General features: G+C 40.1%; 1 long non-coding RNA gene across 2 annotated transcripts in view; it reads right to left on the bottom strand.

Annotated features, from left to right (window-relative positions):
* LOC309637446 overlaps window positions 1-22860 on the bottom strand; it is a 40495-nt gene that overhangs the window by 2221 nt on the left and 15414 nt on the right. For both annotated transcript variants that reach the window (XR_014250545.1, XR_014250546.1), the window contains exons 2-3: window positions 21022-21114; window positions 38-20701 (exon numbers count right to left, since the gene is read on the bottom strand). This is a non-coding gene — a long non-coding RNA (uncharacterized lncRNA). The remainder of the gene's footprint in view (window positions 1-37; window positions 20702-21021; window positions 21115-22860) is intronic.

Here is a 22860-nt window from a genome sequence, read left to right as displayed (position 1 = left end):
TGTTTTTTTCTTTTCTTTTCTTTTTTTTTGGCCGCACCACGCGGCATGCAGGATCTTAATTCCCCAGCCAGGGATCGAACCTGTGCTCCCTGCAGTGGAAGTGCAGAGTCCCCCCAGTGCCCTTCTGAGTCTTGCATCCTGAGGGCATTCTCTGGTCCTGAGAGGAGCCGGGGTATTAATACCCCAGGAGCGATCTTTGAACAGAGCAGGGTGGGGGTGGGTGGCTCAACACTTCCAGCTTCCTTGCCTCTCAGAGGAGGTTTCTAACATATGTCCTGCACAGCATTTCAGAGGGTGCCCAGAAGAACTGGGTCCCAGCTGTCTGAGTGGTATCCCACTCATTAATTCATTTTTATTGGGTTTCTACCTTCCCTGCCTCACCTCCCCACTCCCTTAAAGGTACTTCCTCTGATCATCTCCCAAATAAACTACCTGAACCCAAATCCTTTTCCTAGGGTCTGCTTTTTTGAGGGAATCCAAGCAAAGGCAGACACTTGATAGGCGGGGCTGTCACATGACACCACATCAGGAGACACACATAGCAGTGCTAAGATTAACCAGTGGGCTCAGGCGGTGACAGCCTGACCCTTCCATGATAAAACTCCCCAACAACTTTTCATATAATAATTTCATCCGTTGGTGATTATTGCCTGAACCCATTATTTTATTAGGGGCTGTAAAAAGATGATTTTCTAATCCTATCAATCCTTCCACATTTATTAGCTGGAATTTTTTATAAGGAACTTTCTCTCATAAACTAGGGCTTTTAGGTTGAGATGAAATAGTAGAAGAATGACAGGATAAAGTCTTAATTCTTTCCTTTTCATTGCTAATCCTCAGGATGAGGAATTATGCCCTAGTTACCTTCAATGGTATTTAATGATATTTGGTTGATTTGCGGCTTTCTCTCTCTGAGCATCAGTATGGACAAATGAGTGTTTATATATTCAGTGTGTTTCAAGCATTATGAGTCACTGTTCTTTCTGCTATTCAAATTCTCCCATCTTTAACCAGTGGGTGTCTCTTCTTTTTGGCTTCTATATTTCCTTTGGACGTGATCCCATTACTCTTTGACAATGTCCTCGCTTTCTGACCCAACAAGATGTCCCTGGCTCACATTGTCTATTTCCTGCCCAGACCTGGAATTAGCCAATCCTCCAAGGAGCCGTGGTTCGTGGTAGTTGGAAAAGACATCTGGGTACTAGGTATGCTCACTGATAGTGGGTTATCACTGCATCCAAATTTTTCAGTGAACAGAACTGGGAAGTACATACTTTTGAACAGAAAAATAAAAGGATTATGAGTTTCTGCTAATATTTCCAATTCACATGTAACATTCAAGGCTTTTACTTAACTTCTTTGGTCTTATCCTCATATCTCTTTTCTCAGACACTGAAGATCTTGGATTCCAGTATTAACATCATTACTGATTTGTATTATCATGTGATCTATATAAAATAGTTTCAAAAATAATGCCAATATTTTTACTAACAATAAGACTTGCAAATGAAGTGTTAAGATTTCTTTGCGGTTCTTTTGTCCTTGAAAAATGTTTCTTTAAAGATGTCCAGCTAGGGCTTCCCTGGTGGCGCAGTGGTTAAGAATCTGCCTGCCAATGCAGGGGACACGGGTTCGACCCCTGGTCCGGGAAGATCCCACATGCCGCGGAGCAACTAAGCCCACGTGCCACACAACTATGGAAGCCTGTGCATCTAGAGCCCATGCTCCACAACAAGGGAAGCCACCACAATGAGAAGCCCATGCACCGGAAGGAAGAGCAGCCCCCACTCGCTGCAACCAGAGAAGAGCCTGCGCGCAGCAACGAAGACCCAATGCAGCCAAAAATAAATGAATAAAAAAAATTATTTTTAAAAAAATTTAAAAAAAACAAAAGATGTCCAGCTTTACAACAAATTCTAAAGAAACTTCTCTAGGTGGGAAACACAAGGGAAGAAAAAGACCCACAAAAACAAACCCAAAACAATTAAGAAAATGGTAATAGGAACATACATATCGATAATAACCTTGAATGTAAATGGATTAAATGCCCCAAGCAAAAGACACAGACTGGATAATGGATACAAAAACAAGACCCATACATATGCTGTCTACTAGAGACCCATTTCAGACCTAGGGACACATACAGACTGAAAGTGAAGGGATGGAAAAAGATATTCCATGCAAATGGAAATCAAAAGAAAGCTGGAGTAGCAATACTCGTATCAGATAAAATAGACTTTAAAATAAAGACTGTTACAAGAGATAAGGAAGGACACTACATAATGATCAAGGGATCAATCAAAGAAGAAGATATAACAATTATAAATGTTTATGCACCCCACATAGGAGCACCTCAATACATAAGGCAAATGCTAACAACCATGAAAGGGGAAATCGACAGTAACACAATAATAGTAGGGAACCAGTTACACCAATGGACAAATCATCCAAACAGAAAATAAATAAGGAAACACAAGCTTTCAATGACACAATAGACCAGATAGATTTAATTGATATTTATAACATTCCACCCGAAAGTGGCATAATACACATTCTTCTCAAGTGCACATGGAATATTCTCCAGGATAGATAACATCTTGGGTCACACATCAAGCCTCAGTAAATTTAAGAAAATTGAAATCGTATCAAGCAGCTTTTCTGACCACAACCCTATGAGACTGGAAATCAATCACAGGAAAAAAACCTGTAAAAATCACACATACATGGAGGCTAAACAGTGCGCTACTAAATAATCAAGAGATCACTGAAGAAATCAAAGAAGAAATAAAAAAATACATAGAAACAAATGACAATGAAAACACAACAACCCAAAACCTATGGGACATGGCAAAAGCAGTTCTAAGAGGGAAGTCTATAGCAATTCAATCTCACCTAAAGAAACAAGAAAAATCTCAAATAAACAATCTAACCCTACACTTAAAGCAACTAGAGAAAGAAGAACAAAGAAAATCCAAAGTCAGTAGAAGGAAAGAAACCATAAAGATCAGAGCAGAAATAAATGAAATAGAAACAAAGAAAACAATAGCAAAGATCAATAAAACTAAAAGCTGATTCTTTGAGAAGATAAACAAAATTGATAAACCCTTAGCCTGACTCATCAAGAAAAAAAGGGAGAGAACAGACATCAATAAAATTAGAAATGAAAAAGGATAAATCACAACTGACCCCGCAGAAATACAAATGATTATAAGAGACTACTACAAACAACTATATGCCAATAAAATGGACAACCACGAAGAATGGACAAATTCTTGGAAAGGTACAATTTTCCAAGACTGAACCAGGAAGAATTAGAATATATAAACAGACCTACCAAAAGTAATGAAAGTGAAACTGTAATTAAAAATATTCCAACAAACAAAAGTCCAGGATCAGATGGCTTCACAGGCGAATTCTATCAAACATTTAGAGAAGAGCTAACACGGATCCTTCTCAAACGCTTCCAAAAAATTGCAGATGGAGGAACACTCCCAAATTCATTCTACAAAACCACCATCACCCTGATACCAAAACCAGACAAAGATATCACAAAAAACGAAAATTATAGACCAATATCACTGATGAACATAGATGTAAAAGTCCTGGACAAAATACTACCAAACAGAATCCAACAACATATTAAAAGGATCATACACCATGATCAATTGGGATTTATCCCAGGGATGCAAGGATTCTTCAATATATGCAAATCAATCAATGTGATACACCATATTAACAAATTAAGGAATAAAAACCATATGATCATCTCAATAGATGCAGAAAAAGCTTTTGACAAAATTCGACACCCATTTATGATAAAAAAAACTCTCCAGAAAATGGGCATAGAGGGAACCTACCTCAACATAATAAAGGCCATATATGACAAACCCACAGCAAGCATCAAGGTGAAAAACTGAAAGCATTTCCACTAAGATCAGAAACAAGACAAGGATGTCCACTCTCGCCACTCTTATTCAACATAGTTTTGGAAGTCCTAGCCACGGCAATCAAAGAAGAAAAAGAAATAAAAGGAATACAAATTGGAAAAGAAGAAGTAAAACTGTCATTGTTTGCTAATGACATGATACTATACATAGAAAATCCTAAAGATGCCACCAGAAAACTACTAGAACTAATCAATGAATTTGGTAAGGTTGCACGATACAAAATTAATGCACAGAAATCTCTGGCATTCCTATACACTAACAATGAAAAAATCACAAAGAGAAATTAAAGAAACAATCCCATTTACCATCACAACAAAAAGAATAAAATACCTAGGAATAAACCTACTTAAGGAGGCGAAAGACTTGTACTCAGAAAACTATAAAACACTGGTGAAAGAAATCAAAGATGACATAAAATAGATGGAGAAATATACCATGTTCTTGGATTGGAAGAATCAAGGTTGTGAAAATGACTATACTACCCAAAGCAATCTACAAATTCAATGCAATCCCTATCAAACTACCAATGGCATTCTTCACAGAATTAGAACAAAATATTTTACAATTCGTATGGAAACACAAAAGACCCCAAATAACCAAAGCAATCTTGAGAAAGAAAAACGGAGCTGGAGGAATCAGGCTCCCCAACTTCAAACTATACTACAAAGCTACAGTAACCAAGACAGTATGGTACTGGCACAAAAACAGAAATATAGCTCAATGGTACAGGATAGAAAGCCCAGAGATAAACCCACGCATATATGGTCACCTAATTTACGACAAAGGAGGCAAGAACGTACAATGGAGAAAAGAAGGTCTCTTCAATAAATGGGCACCACTACATGTAACTGGACAGCTACATGTAAAAGAATGAAATTAGAACACTACATAACACCATACACAAAAATAAACTCCAAATGGATTAAAGACCTAAAGGTAAGACCAGACACTATAAAAACTCTTAGAGGAAAACATAGGAAAAACACTCTTTGACATAAACCACAGCAAGATCTTTTTTGACCCACCTCCTAGAGTAATGGAAATAAAAACAAAAATAAACAAATGGGACCTAATTAAACTTCAAAGCTTTGCACAGCAAAGGAAACCATAAACAAGATGAAAAGACAACCCTCAGAATGGGAGAAAATATTTGCAAATGAAACAACACACAAAGGATTAATCTCCAAAATATATAAACAGCTCATGGAGCTCAATATCAAAAAAACAAACAATTCAATTAAAAAATGGGTCAAAGACCTAAATAGACATTTCACCAAAGAAGACATACAGATGGCCAAGAGGTACATGAGAAGATGCTCAACATCACTAATTATTAGAGAAATGCAAATTAAAGCTACAATGAGAGGCTTCCCTAGTGGCATAGTTGTTAAGAATCCGCCTGCCAATGCAGGGGACACAGGTTCAAGCCCTGGTCCGGAAAGATCCCCACACGCCGTGGAGCAACTAAGCCCGTGCGCCACAACTACTGAGCCCGCGTGCCACAACTACTGAAGCCCGCGCACCTAGAGCCTGTGCTCCACAACAAGAGAAGCCACCACAATGAGAAGCCCATGCACTGCAACAAAGAGTACCCCCGCTCGCCACAACTAGAGAAAGCCCACGTGCAGCAACGAAGACCCAACGCAGCCAAAAATAAATAAATAAATTTATAAAACAAACAAACAAAAAACTGCAATGAGGTATCACCACCTCACACCAATCAGAAAGGCCATTATCAAAAAATCTAGAAACAGTAAATGCTGGAAAGGATGTGGTGAAAAAGGAACTCTCCTGCACCGTTGGTGGGAATGTAAATTGATACAACCACTATGAAGAACAGTATGGAGGTTCCTTAAAAAACTAAAAATAGAACTACCATATGACCCAGCAATCCCACTATTGAGCATATACCCTGAGAAAACCATAATTCAAAAAGAGACATGTACCACAATGTTCACTGCAGCACTATTTACTGCAGCCAGGACATGGAACCAACCTAAATGTCCATCAACAGATGAATAGATATAGAAGATGTGGCACATATATACAGTGGAATATTAGCCATAAAAAGAAACTAAATTGAGTTATTTGTAGTGAGGTGGATGGACCTAGAGTCTGTCATACAGAGTGAAGTCAGAAAGAGGAAAACAAATACCGTATGCTAACACATATATATGGAATCTAAAAAAAAAGAAAAGGTACTGATGAACCTAGTGGCAGGGCAGGAATAAAGGCGTAGACATAGAGAATGGACTTGAGCACACGGTCAGGGAGGGGGAAGCTGGGGCAAAGTGAGAGTAGCATCGACATATATATACTACCGAATGTTAAATAGTTAGTGGGAAGCAGCAGCAAAGCACAGGGAGATCAGCTAGGTGCTTTGCAGTGACCTAGAGACGTGGGATAGGGAGGGTGGAGGGAGGCTCAAGAGGGAGGGGATATGGGGATATATGTATGCATATGGCTGATTCACTTTGTTGTACAACAGAAACTAACACAGTATTGTGAAGCAATTATACTCTAATAAAGATCTATTAAAAAAAAAAAGATGTAGTGGATATGCTGTGCTGTAAAGCCACTTGAAACAATCATTTTTACTGACTGGTATCACTAACTTGATACACATTCAAGGTTATTCATTTCAGATTGTTTTCAAATTCTAGAGATTGTTTTTTCTCCTCTCTTTCTGATTTAACGTTATTTTTGAATGTGTAAAATATTTATCTGATTCCAAAGTCAAAACCACATAACAGTCTACGTGTGGAAAATGTCCTTTCTATTGCTGTCCCTCTACCCTGTCCTTTCCCACATAAGGTATCATTTTCATTTTTATTATTTTGGTTTATTCTTCTGTTTCTTTTTGCAAATATAAACAATTTGTATACATATTTATATCCCTTTCTTCCCCATTGTTACACAGAAGATAGAATCCTAGATATTCCATTCTACACCTTGTGTTTTTTGCTTAACAGTATATCTGGAGATCACTCCATTGCAGTGACCTTCCACATTTCTTTTTACAGCTGGAGGGTATTCCACTGTGTGAATGGACCACAGCTGATTCAGCCAGTCTTAGTGATGGGCATTTGGATTGGTTCCAACCTTTTGTTATCTCAGATAATGCCACAAGGAATAAGCTTGCACATAAATCATTGCAGCATTTTTTTTCCCAGCATATCTTTAGGTCAGAATACTGGAAGCGGGATTTCTGGGCCAAAGGGTAATTGTATAAGCAATCGTGTACTTTTAAAAAGTATTTTCAAGTTCCCCACCCAAAGAGTTGTACTGTTTCACATTCTCCCTAATAACCATTTTTTGGTCATTCATTCAATAAATACATATTGAAACACAGAACAAGATAAACTGGTCCTTGCACCCAGGAGCTTTCAGTCTAGTAGGGAAGAGACAGTAAACAGATGATCACACCAATAATCATTCCTGATGTGTATTAAGAAGAAGTATCAATTCTGTAAGAGTTTATAACAAGATGCCCTAACCTGATTTGCAGGGTCAGGAAGACTTCCCTGGGGAATAACGCCTAAGCTGAAATCTGATGAACAAGTAAGAATTAGCCAGGAAAAGCGGATGGAAGAGAATACCTGAGTAAAGAGAAAATAAAAACAGAAATTATAATAATAAAATTAAGGAAAAGAGAAAACTTTACAGGAAAACATATGGGGTATAGTGATCTTTATTCAGAAGAGAATTTATAACTTCAAATTATTTTACTGTTAAAAAAATGCCAAAAGCAAATGAACTGAATACGCAACCTAAGACCTAGAGAAATAACAAAATGAAGAAAGGTAGAAGAAGATTAATAAAAATAAAGTAAGAAATTAAGGAAGTAGAAAAGAAAGAAATAAAAAGCGGTTAAGACACTTCCCTGGTGGCTCAGTGGGTAAGAATCCGCCTGCCAATGCAGGGGACACGGGTACGAGCCCTGGTCCGGGGAGATCCCACATGCCACGAAGCAACTAAGCCTGTGGACCACAACTACTGAGCCCACATGCCATAACTACTGAGCCCGTGCGCCTAGAGCCCGTGCTCTGCAACAAGAGAAGCCCCCACAATGAGAAGCCCATGCATCGCAACGAAGAGTGGCCCCCGCTCGCCGCAACTAGAGAAAGCCCGCATGCAGCAACGAAGACCCAACGCAGCCAAAAATTTTTTAAATAAATAAATAAATTTATATATTAAAAAAAGCAGTTAAAAGGATAAATTAAAGTTGGTTCTTTGAAAACATTTTTTTAAATTACAAAACCACTAGCAAGCCTAATTAAGTATAAAAACATACATATATATGGACACAGAAGTAGCTAAAGGAATTAAAAGATAACAAGATAACACCATGGCAACAAATGTGTAAACCCACAAGAAGATGATAATCTATCAAAACAAATTACCAAAATTGTCTCAAGTAGAAGTAGAAAAGCTGAACAGACCAATAATCAAAGAAAAGATTTTAAAGACTATTGAAGAACTACCATTAAAACATGGCATAGGGGACTTCCCTGTTGTTCCAGTGGGTAAGACTCCATGCTCCCAATGCAGGGGGCCCGGGCTCGATCCCTGGTCGGGGAATTAGATCCCACATGCATGACGCAACTAAGAAGCCCACACGCATGCTGTCACTAAAGATCTCGTGTGCCGCAACTAAGACCCGGCACAGCCTAAATAAATAAATAAATATTAAAAAACAAAAAACATGGCATAGGTCTCTCTTTCTCCCTCCCTCCCTCACTTTCTCTTTCTCTCTCCATCTCTCTACCTTTATTTGTATGTTGGCTCCATGCCCTCATGCCACACAGTCTCTATGTGAGCAGAAAGAGATCCACTGGCATCCTCAGGGGCAACCTCACTGACAGCCTACACCTCATTCTCTTGTGAAACATAAGAAAGAGTACCTTGGGCTTCCCTCGTGGCCCAGTAGTTAAGAACCCGCCTACCAATGCAGGAGACACGGGTTCAAGCTTTGGTCTGGGATCCCACATGCCACAGAGCAACTACGCCCGTGCGCCACAACTACTGAGCTTGCACTCTACAGCCTACATGCCACAACTACTGAGCCCGCAAGGCACAACTACTAAAGCCCGCGCACCTAGAGCCCATGCTCCGCAACAAGAGAAGCCACCGCAATGAGAAGCCCGCGCAATGAAGAGTAGCCCCTGCTCACCACAACTAGAGAAAGCCCACACACAACAACGAAGACCCAACGCAGCCAAAAATAAATAAATAAATAAATATTTTTTTTTAAAAAAGAAAGAGTACCTTAACATCTTGTTAATTATAATAGTAATAATAATAACAACAATAACAAAAACTCCCAGCTGATTGCTTCAGTAACAGGGTCAATCAATCACAGGACTGCACTGGGCTGGGCCATGCTTCACCCCTCCATGGCTTAACGGCTTGGGCACCATGACTGATAACTCCACCCGGATCACATGGAGTTGGGAGGAGTTACTCAAGGAAGTAAAACCAGTGGAGGATCACAGCCCACAGTAGGCACTCTAGCACTTTCAGACGATGAAAAGAGGAAGGAACAAGTAGTGTGCGCAATAAACTGGAGTATGGCATGATGAATGGTGACCGTGAGTCAGACAAAGCCATATAATATAGCTAAAATTTAACTGGCTATCATCTCAAATATCATCCATTCAACATTTGACAAACAATTATGGAGTGCCTACCTTGCTCCAGGCACTGTTTTAGGTCTTGGAGAATCAGTAAGGAACAAAAGATACAGAATATCCAAGAATATCTGTCTTCACGGAGCTTATGTTTGGTGCCTAGAGTTATGCGACCATAAGAACATGACAGAATGAGTGATCTCACCCAGTTCAAAGGTCTTTACTGTAAAACAGAAAATCATGTTTACACATCTTAAGAGAAAAAAAAGAAGCAAAATTCAGTCCCAACCTGAGTGGGAGTGCACTTTTTTTGGGGGGGGGGATGCACACCAGTGAAAGCATGGAGTCCTAACCACTGGACCACCAGGGAATTCCCAGGAGTGCACTCTTTTTTGAGTAAAAAGAATTAGATAATATAAGTAACTTGAATCCAGGGATTCAGGCCTACATGGAGGTTCCCATTTTTTAAGTTTCAAAGAGGTGGTTTAGGGTAGTTTTTAGGCACATGGATTGTCAGTTTGAATCCTACTCCACCACTCATTGGCTGGGTGACCTGGGACAAATTCCTTATATTCTCTGTGCTTCAGCTTCCTCATCTATAAAATGCAAATTAAAATTTTACTTCTCTAATGGAATTGTTCATATAAAAATATTTACTGAGTGCCTACCAAATGCCAGGCATCATTCTGGGCATTTAGGAGACATTGGGGAACAAAACAAAGATCTTGGCCTCTAGCAGGGCAAACAGTAAGTACAATCAGCAAGTAGGCTATATGTCTTTTTGGAAATGATAAATGATGTGGGAACAAAAGCAGAGCAGGGTAAGAGGCAGCGAGGGCTGGGCGGGCAGGTTGCTGTATTAATAAGGTGGTTGGAGTTGGCCTCGTGGAAATGGTGAGATTTGAGTGAGGACCTGAAGGAGATGAAGGAATGAGTGGAAGCAGGTGTTGGGGGAAAGCGCTTTCCAGGCCCAGGAAGCAGCTGGTGTGAAGCCCATATGGTGGTGGCATGAGCTTGCTTGGGATGCTGGAGAAACAACCAGAGGCCAGTGTGGCTGGAGCTGAGTAGGCGAAAAGGAGTAGGACAAGGAACTGGACCATGGAGGGCCCTAGAGACCACTGTAAGTACTTTGCCTTTTACTCTGAATGACATGGGGAGCCACTGAAGGTTTTGAGCAGAGGACTGACATTATCCGATTCACATTTTAAAAGATCCCTCTAGTACTATGTGGAGAACAGAATGTGAGTGGACAAGGTAGCAGCAGGGAGACCAACTAGGAAGCTATTGCAGCAATCCAAGTGGAAGACCATGGTTCAGACAAGGGTGATGGCAGTGGAGGTGGTAAGCAATGGCCAAATTCTGGGTATATTTTGAAGGCAGAACCAATGAAATTTCCCGTTTGGAATATGGGATGTGAGAGAAAGAGAGGAATCCACTGTTTTTGATCTGAGCAACTGGAAAGAGCCTCATCAACTGAGGTGGGGGGAACTTTGGGTGGAAGAGGCTTTGGGAATGGGGGGAAGATCAGGAATTCAGTTTTGAACATGTTCAGTTTGAGATGTCTATTAGACATCCAAGTACAGATGTTGAGTAAGTAGGTGGTTGGATAAGTGAGCGTGGAGTTGAAAAGAGTTCTGGGTGGACGATATAATTTGGGAGACATAGGCGTGTAAATAAATATATTGAAGACCATGGACCTCGATAGGCACACCAAGGGAATGAAAGTATACAGGAAAGAGTGGAGCAGCAAAGCCCAAGACTGGAGCGTCCAACGTGAGAGAAGAGAAAAGAGGAAGAATCACAAAGGAGACAGAGAGCAGTGAGGAAGGAGGAAAACCCAGAGGGAGGGAGGTCCTGGAAGTGGTGTCTCCAGGAAGAGAGAGCGATCAGCTGTGTCAGTTGCTGCTGATGGGTCAGGCAAGATGAACAAAGGCAGTTTTGGTGGAGCGCTGGGAGAGGAGGACTCATTGGAGCAGGTTTAGAGGAGACGAGGGGAGAGGAATGGAGAGCAAGGACAACAACGCTTTCGAGGAGTTTGGCCGCAAAAGTGAGTTTTTTTAAATGGGCTGATAGCTGGCAGGGAAAATATGGTTAAAAAAAAAACAAAAACAAGGTTTATTTCATCTTACTTTATAAGATGGGAGAAATCACAGTATGTCTGTTGCTGATGGGAATAATCCAGCGAATCATTGTGAGACAGGTCACTGGCTGAGACTGAGATGGGGAGGCGGTGTTGGGAGGTTGGAAAGAATGTATGAAATAGTCACTTAAAAAGCATGTGAAAGTGAAGGATTCATTGCCATATAGTGTGACTGCCAGGCAGCCTTCAGGGCCCACTTGAAGTTTGTGGTCAAGAATTGTGAGAATTACACGAGCTAATACATAATATATGAAAAGCACTTAGAACAGAATCTGGCACACAGAAAATGCTATGTAAGTGTTAGCTATTATTGTTTAAAATTAAGTGTAGAAAGGTCTAAGAGAACTAAAACCATAGCATTAATAATGCTGTGATAAGAAGAAACCTATTCATATTTGGTATTTTATGTATTTGTAATGTTTAAGAGTATTTGGTCTATTAGAATGACAATTAACTGTGTAACTCTAACATAAATGTGTAATGGAGTAATTGATTAAGACGTATGATTGTCAGTAGAAATCTTACTAATGTAATGCACAATATTGGAAAACCTAAGTGAGTTTTAGGCTCACCATATTTATTAGTTTAATTTTCTAGATTGATAGGAATTATTTTGCACTTAGGAAGGTTTTGTTTGTTAAGTGAGAAAATTTAAATACTTAAAAAAAAATCAAATCTATTTAAATTTATCAGTGCAGTTTTACAGCGGTGAAGGTGTTTAATTAACTGAGCTTGTAAATGGGACCAAACATCATTCAGTCTCCTTAAAACTTATTCTTAAAATGTATTAGGCTTATAAATAGAATAATAAGATTTATAAGCCTGAGAAAGAACCAAAGTTTGTGAATTTGTAATTTTAATAAACTGACTCCATTTTTAAAACCAAAAATAAACCTTCTTAATAGTCTTCTCTGAAGACAAAAATCATCCTCAAGGGCACCAAAGAATAGCATCAACAAATTCCAGGGACAGCTGCTTCCAGGGACAAATTCCAGGGAGGAGCGATCAGAGCCCAAGACAAAATACCTTTCTGGGGAAGGTCCTGTAGGGGGCTGGGCGCCATGAGTGGGCACAGGGTGGAGAAGGAAGGGAATGGGGGTGGGAGGACTGGAAGGAGAAAGAAGATGCTCACCCAGCCAGGGTGGGAGTTGAGAGTGAAGGGCTGAATCTTCAAGGCAACTGGGAGGTGTGAGTGAGAGAAGGCCACTTCAGGTATGAGATTTCTTCATGGAACCCCTTTTACATTATTCAGGACACATCAGTAAAAATGGCAACTGCTTTTATTTTGATGACTCCACAGTCTTTGTTTGAATGCAATCCTGGGCGACGATGGACCTACACGTAGGGCCCTGGTTTAGGAGAAGCTGGGGTCTCCAGGCAGAAGGCTGACTGTTGCAATGGTCCCTGCAGCTCTTTCCTGGCAAGGGGTGCTGAATTTGGAAGGCACGTGGGATGTGGGTGCCAGAGAGGGGGTGCTGCTATGAGCAGAGATAGTTTCTGAGGTTTTTCCTCAGCTCGGCAGGGGTCATCCTCGGGACAGTTCTTCTCCCTTGAACCAGGGCCTGGTTCCTGGTTCATCAAATAGCCTTCTGGGTTTGGTTTTGTTCCATTCTGTTTTCCAACTCTTGTCTGTTCAGTGTTTACTATGTACCAGGCATTGTCCTCAGTTCTATACGCAATCATCTTGTGAAATTCTCTTAAGAACTCAGGGGTAGGGAGTGGGGGGAAGGATGCCCAAGGTCATCTGACTAGTTAGCTTAGCCCTCCAACCCAAACTCTTATCCACCATGCTACATTGTCTTTCACTGATATGGTTTGCCTCTCAGAGACCTTGACACCAGGCTTAATGATGGCAAGTCTGAACCTCAGTCTCCTCAGGTATCACATGGGAATAATACAGCCTACAAATCAGGCAGTTTTGTCAATTAATAGGGACAACTGTACCAGGCCAGAGAAAGAAGGAAATATTCCTGGTTTTCTTTACAAAAACCCTGTGCTCTAAACTTAAGGACAGTGCAGAAAAGGAGCAGAATAGACCAACTTCACTTACACATATTGATGCAAAACTTCTGAATAAAATTGTGGCAGAATGAAAAATGTGATGTTTCTTGTGTAACTGAGTTTATAGACTGAGTTTATACTCTTCTAAAAATATTAGCAAAGAGGACCTAATAGTATATTAGGATAGAAATATGCCATGATCAAGAGGTATTTACTATAGGAATGTTAAGATAGTTCAGTATTAATAAGTCTATTAATATAATTTATTCTAGAAAATAGACTAAAATATTGGTTTAAAAGAAAAATATATCATGACTTCTTTTGGGTATTCTTTACAGAAATAAAAAGATAGATCAATATTAGAAAATCTATTAATATAATTTAGCTTATTAATAAGTAGAAAAAGAAAATGATATATTATTAAAAGATAATGAAAATGCATTTGATAAATTTTATATCCATAACTATTTTAAGTCTTAGTAAAATGGAAATGATACCTTGAAATGATTATTTTTTTAAATGTCTCAAACCAACTTTAAGCATCGTGCTTCACAATGAAACTCTAGAAATAATTCCATTAGGTAAAGAAAAATCAAAGATCCTCACCACAACTCTTAATTAACAGAGTTCTGAAAGTCCTAGTCAATTTGATTAGGGAAACACATGGAAAGAGGTATAAATATTTAAAAGGAGGAGGAAAAATAATCATTATTTAAAGTTAATATGATTATATATCTGGAAATCCGCCCAAAATACATTAAAAATATTGAGTCCAGCCTAGAGAGCCACAACTACTGAGCCCGTGTGCCTAGAGCCCGTGCTCTGCAACAAGAGAAGCCCCCACTCGCCACAACTAGAGAAAGCCTGCGCGCAGCAACGAAGACCCAACGCAGCCAAAAATAAATAAATAAAATTTTAAAAATAATAATAATAATAATATTCAGGAAAAGTATGAAAAATAAGAGACACTTTTGCCCATCCATTAAAATATTACAACGTTTTAGAAATTAAAAAATATATGGTACTGGCACAGAGGTTTTAAAACGTGCCTGGGATTTTGTATTAATTGGGTATGGTAAGGTGACAGACGCAAACACAGCTGCCTTTGAAAGAAGAGTTTACTATTTACAGTTCCCAAGAGGAACGGGCATGCCCTGCCATGCTGGGCCAGGTTAGGAAAGAATCAGTGTAGGTCAGGAGGAAGGAGTAAGGGGAAACCACCAGCCAGAGCGTTTACTGCGGTTTTCATAGGAAGAAATGGGGGAGGCAGGGTAAACCGCTAAACAGGTTTAGGATTGAATAGTTTGAATAATTTCAGCAGCTCTGACAGTGGTCCCTAGTTGTCTGTCGCCCTGGGGTGATTTAGGGCAGGGGAATGTTGGCCTGGTGTTTGAGAGGGAGATAGAGAAGGTGGTTGGATCAATAGCTATGGGTTTGGGATTGGCTGCCTTGCATATGCATACTTGGAGACAACTTGTTTACCATCTCTAGGAATTAGCTAGCCCTGGGAGGGGCAGTCTCTTCAGGATTAGTAAGGCCCCAAGATGTCAAAGCATCCTGAAATACAGAAGAAAAGTTTTTAAAATGATTAGTACAACACAGCAGACAAATGACAATGAAACAGAATAGAAAGATGAGACCAAAGTGCGTAAAAGAATTTGATATGAGGATACTTCCCTGGCGGTCCAGTGGTTAGGACTCTGCACTTCCACTGCAGGGGGCATGGGTTTGATCCCTGGTCAGGGAGCTAAGATCCCGCATGCCTCGCAGCCAAAAAAAAAAAAAAAAAGGAAAGAAAAAATTGATATGACAAAGATGGTTTTCTAAATCACTGAGAGTTTGCTAGTTTGTTCAGTAAGTAGTACTGGGGCTTCCCTGGTGGCGCAGTGGTTGAGAATCTGCCTGCCAATGCAGGGGACACAGGTTCGAGCCCTGGTCTGGGAAGATCCCACATGCCGCGGATCAACTAGGCCCGTGAGCCACAACTACTGAGCCTGCACGTCTGGAGCCTGTGCCCCGCAACAGGAGAGGCCACGACAGTGAAAGGCCCGCACACCGCGATGAAGAGTGGCCCCCGCTTGCCGCAACTAGAGAAAGCCCTCGCACAGAAACGAAGACTCAACACAGCCAAAAATAAATAAATAAATTAAAAAAAAAAAAAAAAAGTAGTGCTGGAACAATTTCCTAACCACTTGAGAAAAAGTTGTTAGAATACTATCTCACAAAATAAACGTGAGATGGCTTAAAAAATCTAAATGAAATGATAATGTGCTAGAAACATGGGCAGGTGATTCTTTTTTATAATCTTGGGGTGGGGGGAAATTTGCCAGTAAAAAGTACAGGGTAAGTATGCCCCCACGCAATATTTGGGACATACTTAAAAAGTATTTCTTGTTTATCTGGAATTCATGTTTCACTGGGCATCCTGTATTTTTATTTGCTGAGTCTAGCAACCTGGGGAGAGGAGACTTTTCTCAGGAAAACAACCAATCAACTGCACTGACAATCAAATAAATGAAAATAAAAATAATGAGACAGAAGTTTTACCTTATCAGGTAGGTGAAGAGTAGAAAATGGTCAAATCCAGTATTGGTGAAGGTGTGGGGAAATAGGCAGGGCCACTCTAGCCAGCACTTTTACTCTTGCTTCCTCAGTGGTTCCAAACCCACAGACACTTGGCACTCGGCATCTGCTTCCTCACCCTCCATTCCTCAACCCACTGTAGCCCAACTTCTGCCACTGTCACGCCATTAAACTGCGCTTGCTCATCTGGAAAGCTGAACAGGCATGTCTCAGTCTTTGTCTTATTCAACTCCTTTGACACTGTTCACCACCTTCTCCTTCTTGAAGCACCCTCTTCCCTTGGCTTCCGTGGCCCCTCATACCCCTTGTTTTCCACTTATTTTCCCATCCCTCCTTCCCAGTCATCTTTCTCTGTCCATCTCTTCAGTGTTGGCACGTCTCCTGTTTCTCTAGCAGGTCCTCTTTCCTCACGGTCTCCAGGAGCAGAGCAAGGACTCTCCCACTCACGTCTGTCTTCAGAGCTCCAGACCTACAAACCCAACTGTTTACTAGCCTTTGATGTTCCACAGGGCACCTCAAACTCAAATGGCCAAAAGGAAAAACATCATCTTCACCCCCAATCTTCCCCATCGCAGAAAAAGCCACCACCACCTAACCAATTGTTGAAACCAGAAACCTGGATGTCATTGTTAACTGCCTTCTCTCCTCTCCTGCTCTACCCCCATCCAGACCATCACCAAAACCACCATGTAAACTTAAACCACTTAAACTTCTCTCATATCCATCTACTAATTGTCATTTCCTCTGCCACCGCATCAGCCAAACCAACTTCAGCTCCTCCATCTCCCTCACCTCCTATAACCCAACAGAAAAGCAGGCAAAGGGTGAGAACCGGACATTTGCAAAAGAAATTCAAATGACCAACAAACATGAGAAAGTGATCAACATTGTGAGCCATTAAAAATACATCCAACTTAAAAATTAATAAGAAAAAAGTGAGACACTATTTTTGCCTTAAAAAATCAGCAAAGATAAGGAAAATGATAATACATTGTACTAATGAAGTTCTGGAGAAATGGGAGATTCTCAGATTGGTATAAACCCTTTTGGAGAACAATTTTCAGTATGGTCAAAATTCGAAATGAGCAGAAACTGTAACCCAGAAATTCCTCTTCTAGGAATTTATCCTAAGGAAATTGTTAGGTGTGATATGTGTGGACCATAAAGTTCATTACAGCCCCGTCTGTAAGAGCTAATACCCACTGAGCACTTACTCTGGGCATTTTCTCATTTAATCCTTACAGCGATCAACCCTAGGAGGCTGGGAGTATTGACCTCATTACACAGATGAGAAAACTGAGAATAAAATGAATAACTTTCCTCAGGACGGTTGTAAGTATCAGGGCTGAAACACAAGCCTAAAAGCCCACACTCTGCTATTTCCTCAACGTGAAGGCCTTGACCTATGGAGGGAGCAGGTTCAGGAGAAATATCTTCTGCGTACCTCCTGCTTGTGGGGGTCAGTGTGGAAGGGTAGTGCAGCATGTGCCAGAAGGGACATATATGGAACCACGAGGGCAGGTCCAGAGTCTACATAGGGGCCTGGGGGCAGTCATCAAGTTGTGGGGAGGATGCCTAGGGCTCTTGTACTTGCATGGAAAATATGTTTTTACTTAACTGTCTTGGGGAAGGTGAGGGATATTATAGAGAAGTGTTTCAGTTAGGAATTGGTCAGGTAGTAGGTAAGCCAGCTAACAGTGGCTTAAGCGAGTCAAGGGATTTTATTTTGTCTCCAGTGTCCTTATGGTGGCTTCTTCTGTCTCCTGCTCTGTCATTCTGCTGCTCTGTCATCACAGCTATGGTAAGGAAGAATGAGGAATGGGTTTGGAAAATACAAGTAGCAGAGTCTTCCAAGGGGGCAGGGGGTGGGTGAGTGGGGGGGTGGAGATAAAGTCATCAAGCCATGCCTTGTCACCACCACTATGGAGCTTTGATTTAAAAAAAAAAAAAAAAAGTCTAAGAACTTTCAAAGTCAGATGGTGAGAGGAGACACTGAGGGAGGTTTTGGAGAAACCCTGTATCTTCAAAGCTCCCCTCCATTTCTGTATCTACTGGATAAGCAGTCCTAAATTTGACTCTTGGCTCCCTGAGAGTATATGAGATAGCCTTAGCAGGTGCGTTGGCCTTGTCTGGATGGGCCGTGGCACTAGGCAGGGTTCTTCAAGAACCTTCCATGGGGCCTCAGCTGGAGGACAGCAGATACCACTTGGAGACAGTAGTTTACTAATTAGTTTGGGGAACCTCGTACTGGTAAACTGGCTCTACAAATTTTTTTTTATTTAAAACACCACCATGATTTATAGCATTCTCTGATTGCCAGTGTGTAAGTACTTCCACTCTGACCAATTTCAAGCTACCACGGTATGACAGTCAACTTAACAGAATTCCTGACTATTTAACAATCAGCTCTTGGGAGGCTGTACATGCCAACTCTAGTACATCACTCCTGCGAGCCCTTCTGCGGGGACCCCCAGAAATAACTGCGGGGACCTTGGAGGAAAGACTGAGGATTTGCCATCACATGAATGGGATTGAAGTCATTACAAGTTGAATATGAAAGGGCAATCAGGCAATTAAACCCAACTTTGTAGTAACAAGCTGATGAGGTTAGATACTTGGGCTATATTTGCATTAAAATATTTTAATATGCATTCTCATTATAACATAGACAACTGTGCAGATCCGTTTATTCAGCAGGTATTTATTGAAAACTTCCTCTCTGACAGGGACTATTTGAGACACGAGGGACGAATACAATGAATAAAAGAAAGTTATTGTCCTCCTTGAGTTTATACTCTAGTACATATGAAATAAGGTCGGGTAGTTATCATTGTTAGGAAGAAAATTAAAGCAGAGTAGAGGATAGAGAATGAGAGAATTTTATTTTAGGGAGTTCAGGGAAACCCTCGCTGATGAGTTAACATTTGAGCAGAGGTGGGAATGAAGTGAGGGAGGGAGGTGGGCTCCCTCTGGGGGGAACACTCCAGGCAGAAGCAGGAGCACCTGGGAGGATCCTGAGATAGAAGCGAACTGGGCATGAGCGAGGAACAGCAGGAGTCCAGTGTGGCTGGAGCTCAGTGAACAAGGAGGAGTGTGGTAGGAAATGAAGTGAGACAGGTAGGGAGAAGCCACATCATGGACACTATGCACAGAGTTTGCATTTGATGCTAAATGTGATGGGAAGACATCGGAGGGTTCTGAGCAGAAAATAACAATACCTCCTTTGCATTATAAAAGGATGTTGTGTCAACATCATGTGGGTGGTAAGAGAGGAAGCAGAGAGACCAATTAGGAAGCTATTGCTACAGTTTGGGTGAGATGACAGTAGTTTAAGCTAAGGTAGTAGAAGTGGAGGAAGTAAGAAATGGTTAGATTGTAATAGAGTTTACAGGACTTAACAGGAAATCAGGATATGAGATGAAGTAAAAAGAAGATGAGTCTTAGATAAGCTCAATATCTTTGTGCTCTCTGCCCAAATTCTTGGGATTGGTAGGGAAGAGCAGGTGGAAAGAACTAAGAGTTCAGTGGAATGATGATATGTCTTTATTTTGTCTTCATTCTTGAAGGATATTTTTGCTGGGTGTAGAATTCTGAATTGACATTTGTTTTCTTCCAACATGTAGGCATTAAGGAGGAAACCAACCATAAAGGTGACATTTTCAGACAAACAAAACCGAAACAGTTTGCCACTAGAAGATCAAATACACTAAAGACATTCTAAATGTTTTATTACAGGCAGACAAAAAATGATCCCAAGTAAAACGTCTAAATGAATATTGACTGTAAATAATGGTAACATTATCTTGAGGTTTAAAAAATAAATATTTCATTTGAAAGGCAAAGATTGCCAGAGTAGATAATAAAAATCCAACTATATATTGTCTATAAGAAATATACCTAAAGAATAAATATACAAAAAAGGTTGACAGTGGAAAGGTAGAAAAAGCATGTTATACAAACACTAAACAAAAGAAAGCTGACATGGCTAGATTCGTTACAGAATAAAATAGACTTTAAAGCCCAAAATATCTCATAATGGAGAGGGGTGGTCATTTCATAATGATAAAAATCCAATTTACCAGGAAGATATAACACTTCTAAATTTGTATGAACCTAACAACATGCTTTTTAAAAGGTATAAGCAGGGGGAAGCAGGTTCTGTACTGAGACGAGCAGTTGCCCAATTGGGTAGTGGACAAAGAATCACCTCTTAGTGGCTGCTGCTCCCAGGGATGTGTACTCAACGAAGCCATGGGCCTGGACCCACCGGAGCACCTGCGTTGTTTGGCAAAGAAGCACAAGACTCCAGGTTGGATTGGCCAACCTCTAAGCCTCAGCTGGAAACGAAGCTTTGTGGGCCCAGTGTGCTTCTCTCGGGGCTGAGCCGACAACAGGCAAACCTGCAGGTCAAGAGCACATGACATCAGATAGTGCTGGGCCTACTCCCTTACAGAAATGACCCAGATCTCAGACCTCCTGGACATTCCCCAGGGAACACTTGGTATCCTTGTTGGCAAATATGTAAACTTTCTTAAGGGGAAATGGGTCCATGACTTTTTTGGCTCCATTTAGGTTTCAAAAGAGTTATATGAGGGACCTTCCAGGCCCCTTGCCCACAAATCCCTCCCACTCTGTGGCTGCAGGAAAGGGAATTTAAGGAGCCCTGTTTCAGGAGTTGGGACACAGCACAATTTAAAGGAAAGAGGATGGGCTGTAGTACCAGGCAGAGCTCCGTTCAAATCCCAGTGTTGTCAGTCACTTGCTGGATGATGTTGACAAATAACTTAACCTTTGTGAATTGCAGTTTCCTCACCTATAAAACAGAGATTATAACTGTATTACTTTATAGGATTCTTGTGAGGATTAAATTAAATAATGCTTGTGAAGAGTTTAGCATAGAACCTGGTACATAGGAAAAAAGTTGTACCATTATTATTATATTTGCCACAAGCTTGCTTATAATAACAACAACAACAACAAAAAAATGGAAACAACCTAAATGTCGATCAATGGGGAGTTGGTTAAATAAAGATGTTACTTCCATATATACAGGTGGTGTCTGTGAAGCCCTTTAAAATTACAATGCAGATTTATACTTGTTAATGTGGAAAACTGTTCATGTTATTTATTATTTTGTAGGGAAAAAAACAGGTTTTTATATTAGTATATATAATATGACCTGATTTTATGTTTAAATGAAGTTTGTATAAAGGTATATAAAAAAAACAAACAAACAAAAAAAAAAGGTATATAGATGTATGTATAATTATATGTATAAGTGCTTAGAAAAATGTTTGGAATGAGATATACCAAACAGTTAACAGTGGTTATTACTGCAGGGTGAGTACATGGGTACATTTCTTTTCTTTCTGCTTATCTGCATTTTAATTTTTTTAATAATGACCATGTGTGATGTGTGTAATAAAAAGAATAATAAAGGAAAAGATAAAAATTTGTGGTCCAGAACAAGAAAGGACTCCAAATGAGGTTGGCCCAACATAAAGCAGAGTAAAAAAAGGAATGAAGGGGTTTTTTTTTTTTAAAGGAAAAGGAAGCTTCATCCAGCTTTTAAAAATTGTGATGAAATACTTACATGTGGAATCTAAAATATGACACAAATGAAACTATCTATGAAACAGAAACAGAATCAGAGACATAGAGAACAGACTGGTGGTTACCAAGGGGGAGGGGGGTGGGGGAGGGATGGAATGGGAAGTTGGGGTTAGCAGATGTAAGCTTTTATTTATAGAATGAATAAACAACAAGGTCCTACTGTATAGCTCAGGGAAATATATTCAATATCCTGTGACAAACCACAATGGAAAAGAATATTTTAAAAAGAATGTATATATATGCATAACTGAATCACTCTGCTGTACAGCAGAAATTAACGCAACATTGTAAATCAACTATACTTCAATTAAAAAAAAATTGATTGAAAAAAAGAGTTCAGGTAGAAAAGACAGTACACAGAATGGGAGAAGCTATTTGCAAATCATATATCTGATAAGGGACTTGTAGTAGAATATATAAGGAACTCTACAACTCAATAATAAAAAGACAAATGATCCAATTTTTTTTTCAATTTTTAAAAATAAATAAAATTGTGATAAAATATACACAACATAGAGTTTACCGTTTTAACCATTTTTAAGTGTACAGGTAAGTGGCATTAAGTACATTCACACTGTGTGCAGCTATCACCACCATCTTCCATCTCCAGAACTTTCATCTTCCCAAACTCAAACTCTATACCCATTAAATCTCCCCATCCCCCCTCCAACCAACCCTTGGCAACCTCCACTTTACTTTCTGTCTCTATGAATTTGACTACTCAAGGCACCTCATATAAGGAGAATCCTATATTATTTGTCCTTTTGTGTCTGGCTTATTTCACTTAGCATAATGTCTTCAAGGTTCATCCATGTTGCGGCATGTGTCAGAATGTCCTTCTTTTCTTGGGCCAAATAATATTCCATTGTATGTCTACACCACATTTTGTTTATCCATTCATCCACTGATGGACATTTGGCTTGTTTTCACCTTTTGGAGATTGTGA

Source organism: Balaenoptera physalus (assembly GCF_965194825.1).
Source record: "Balaenoptera physalus genome assembly, chromosome: 1".
Classification (NCBI taxonomy): Eukaryota; Metazoa; Chordata; class Mammalia; order Artiodactyla; family Balaenopteridae; genus Balaenoptera; species Balaenoptera physalus.
The sequence above is the reverse complement of the archived record's forward strand: the minus strand, read 5'-3'. Positions and strand labels throughout refer to the sequence as shown.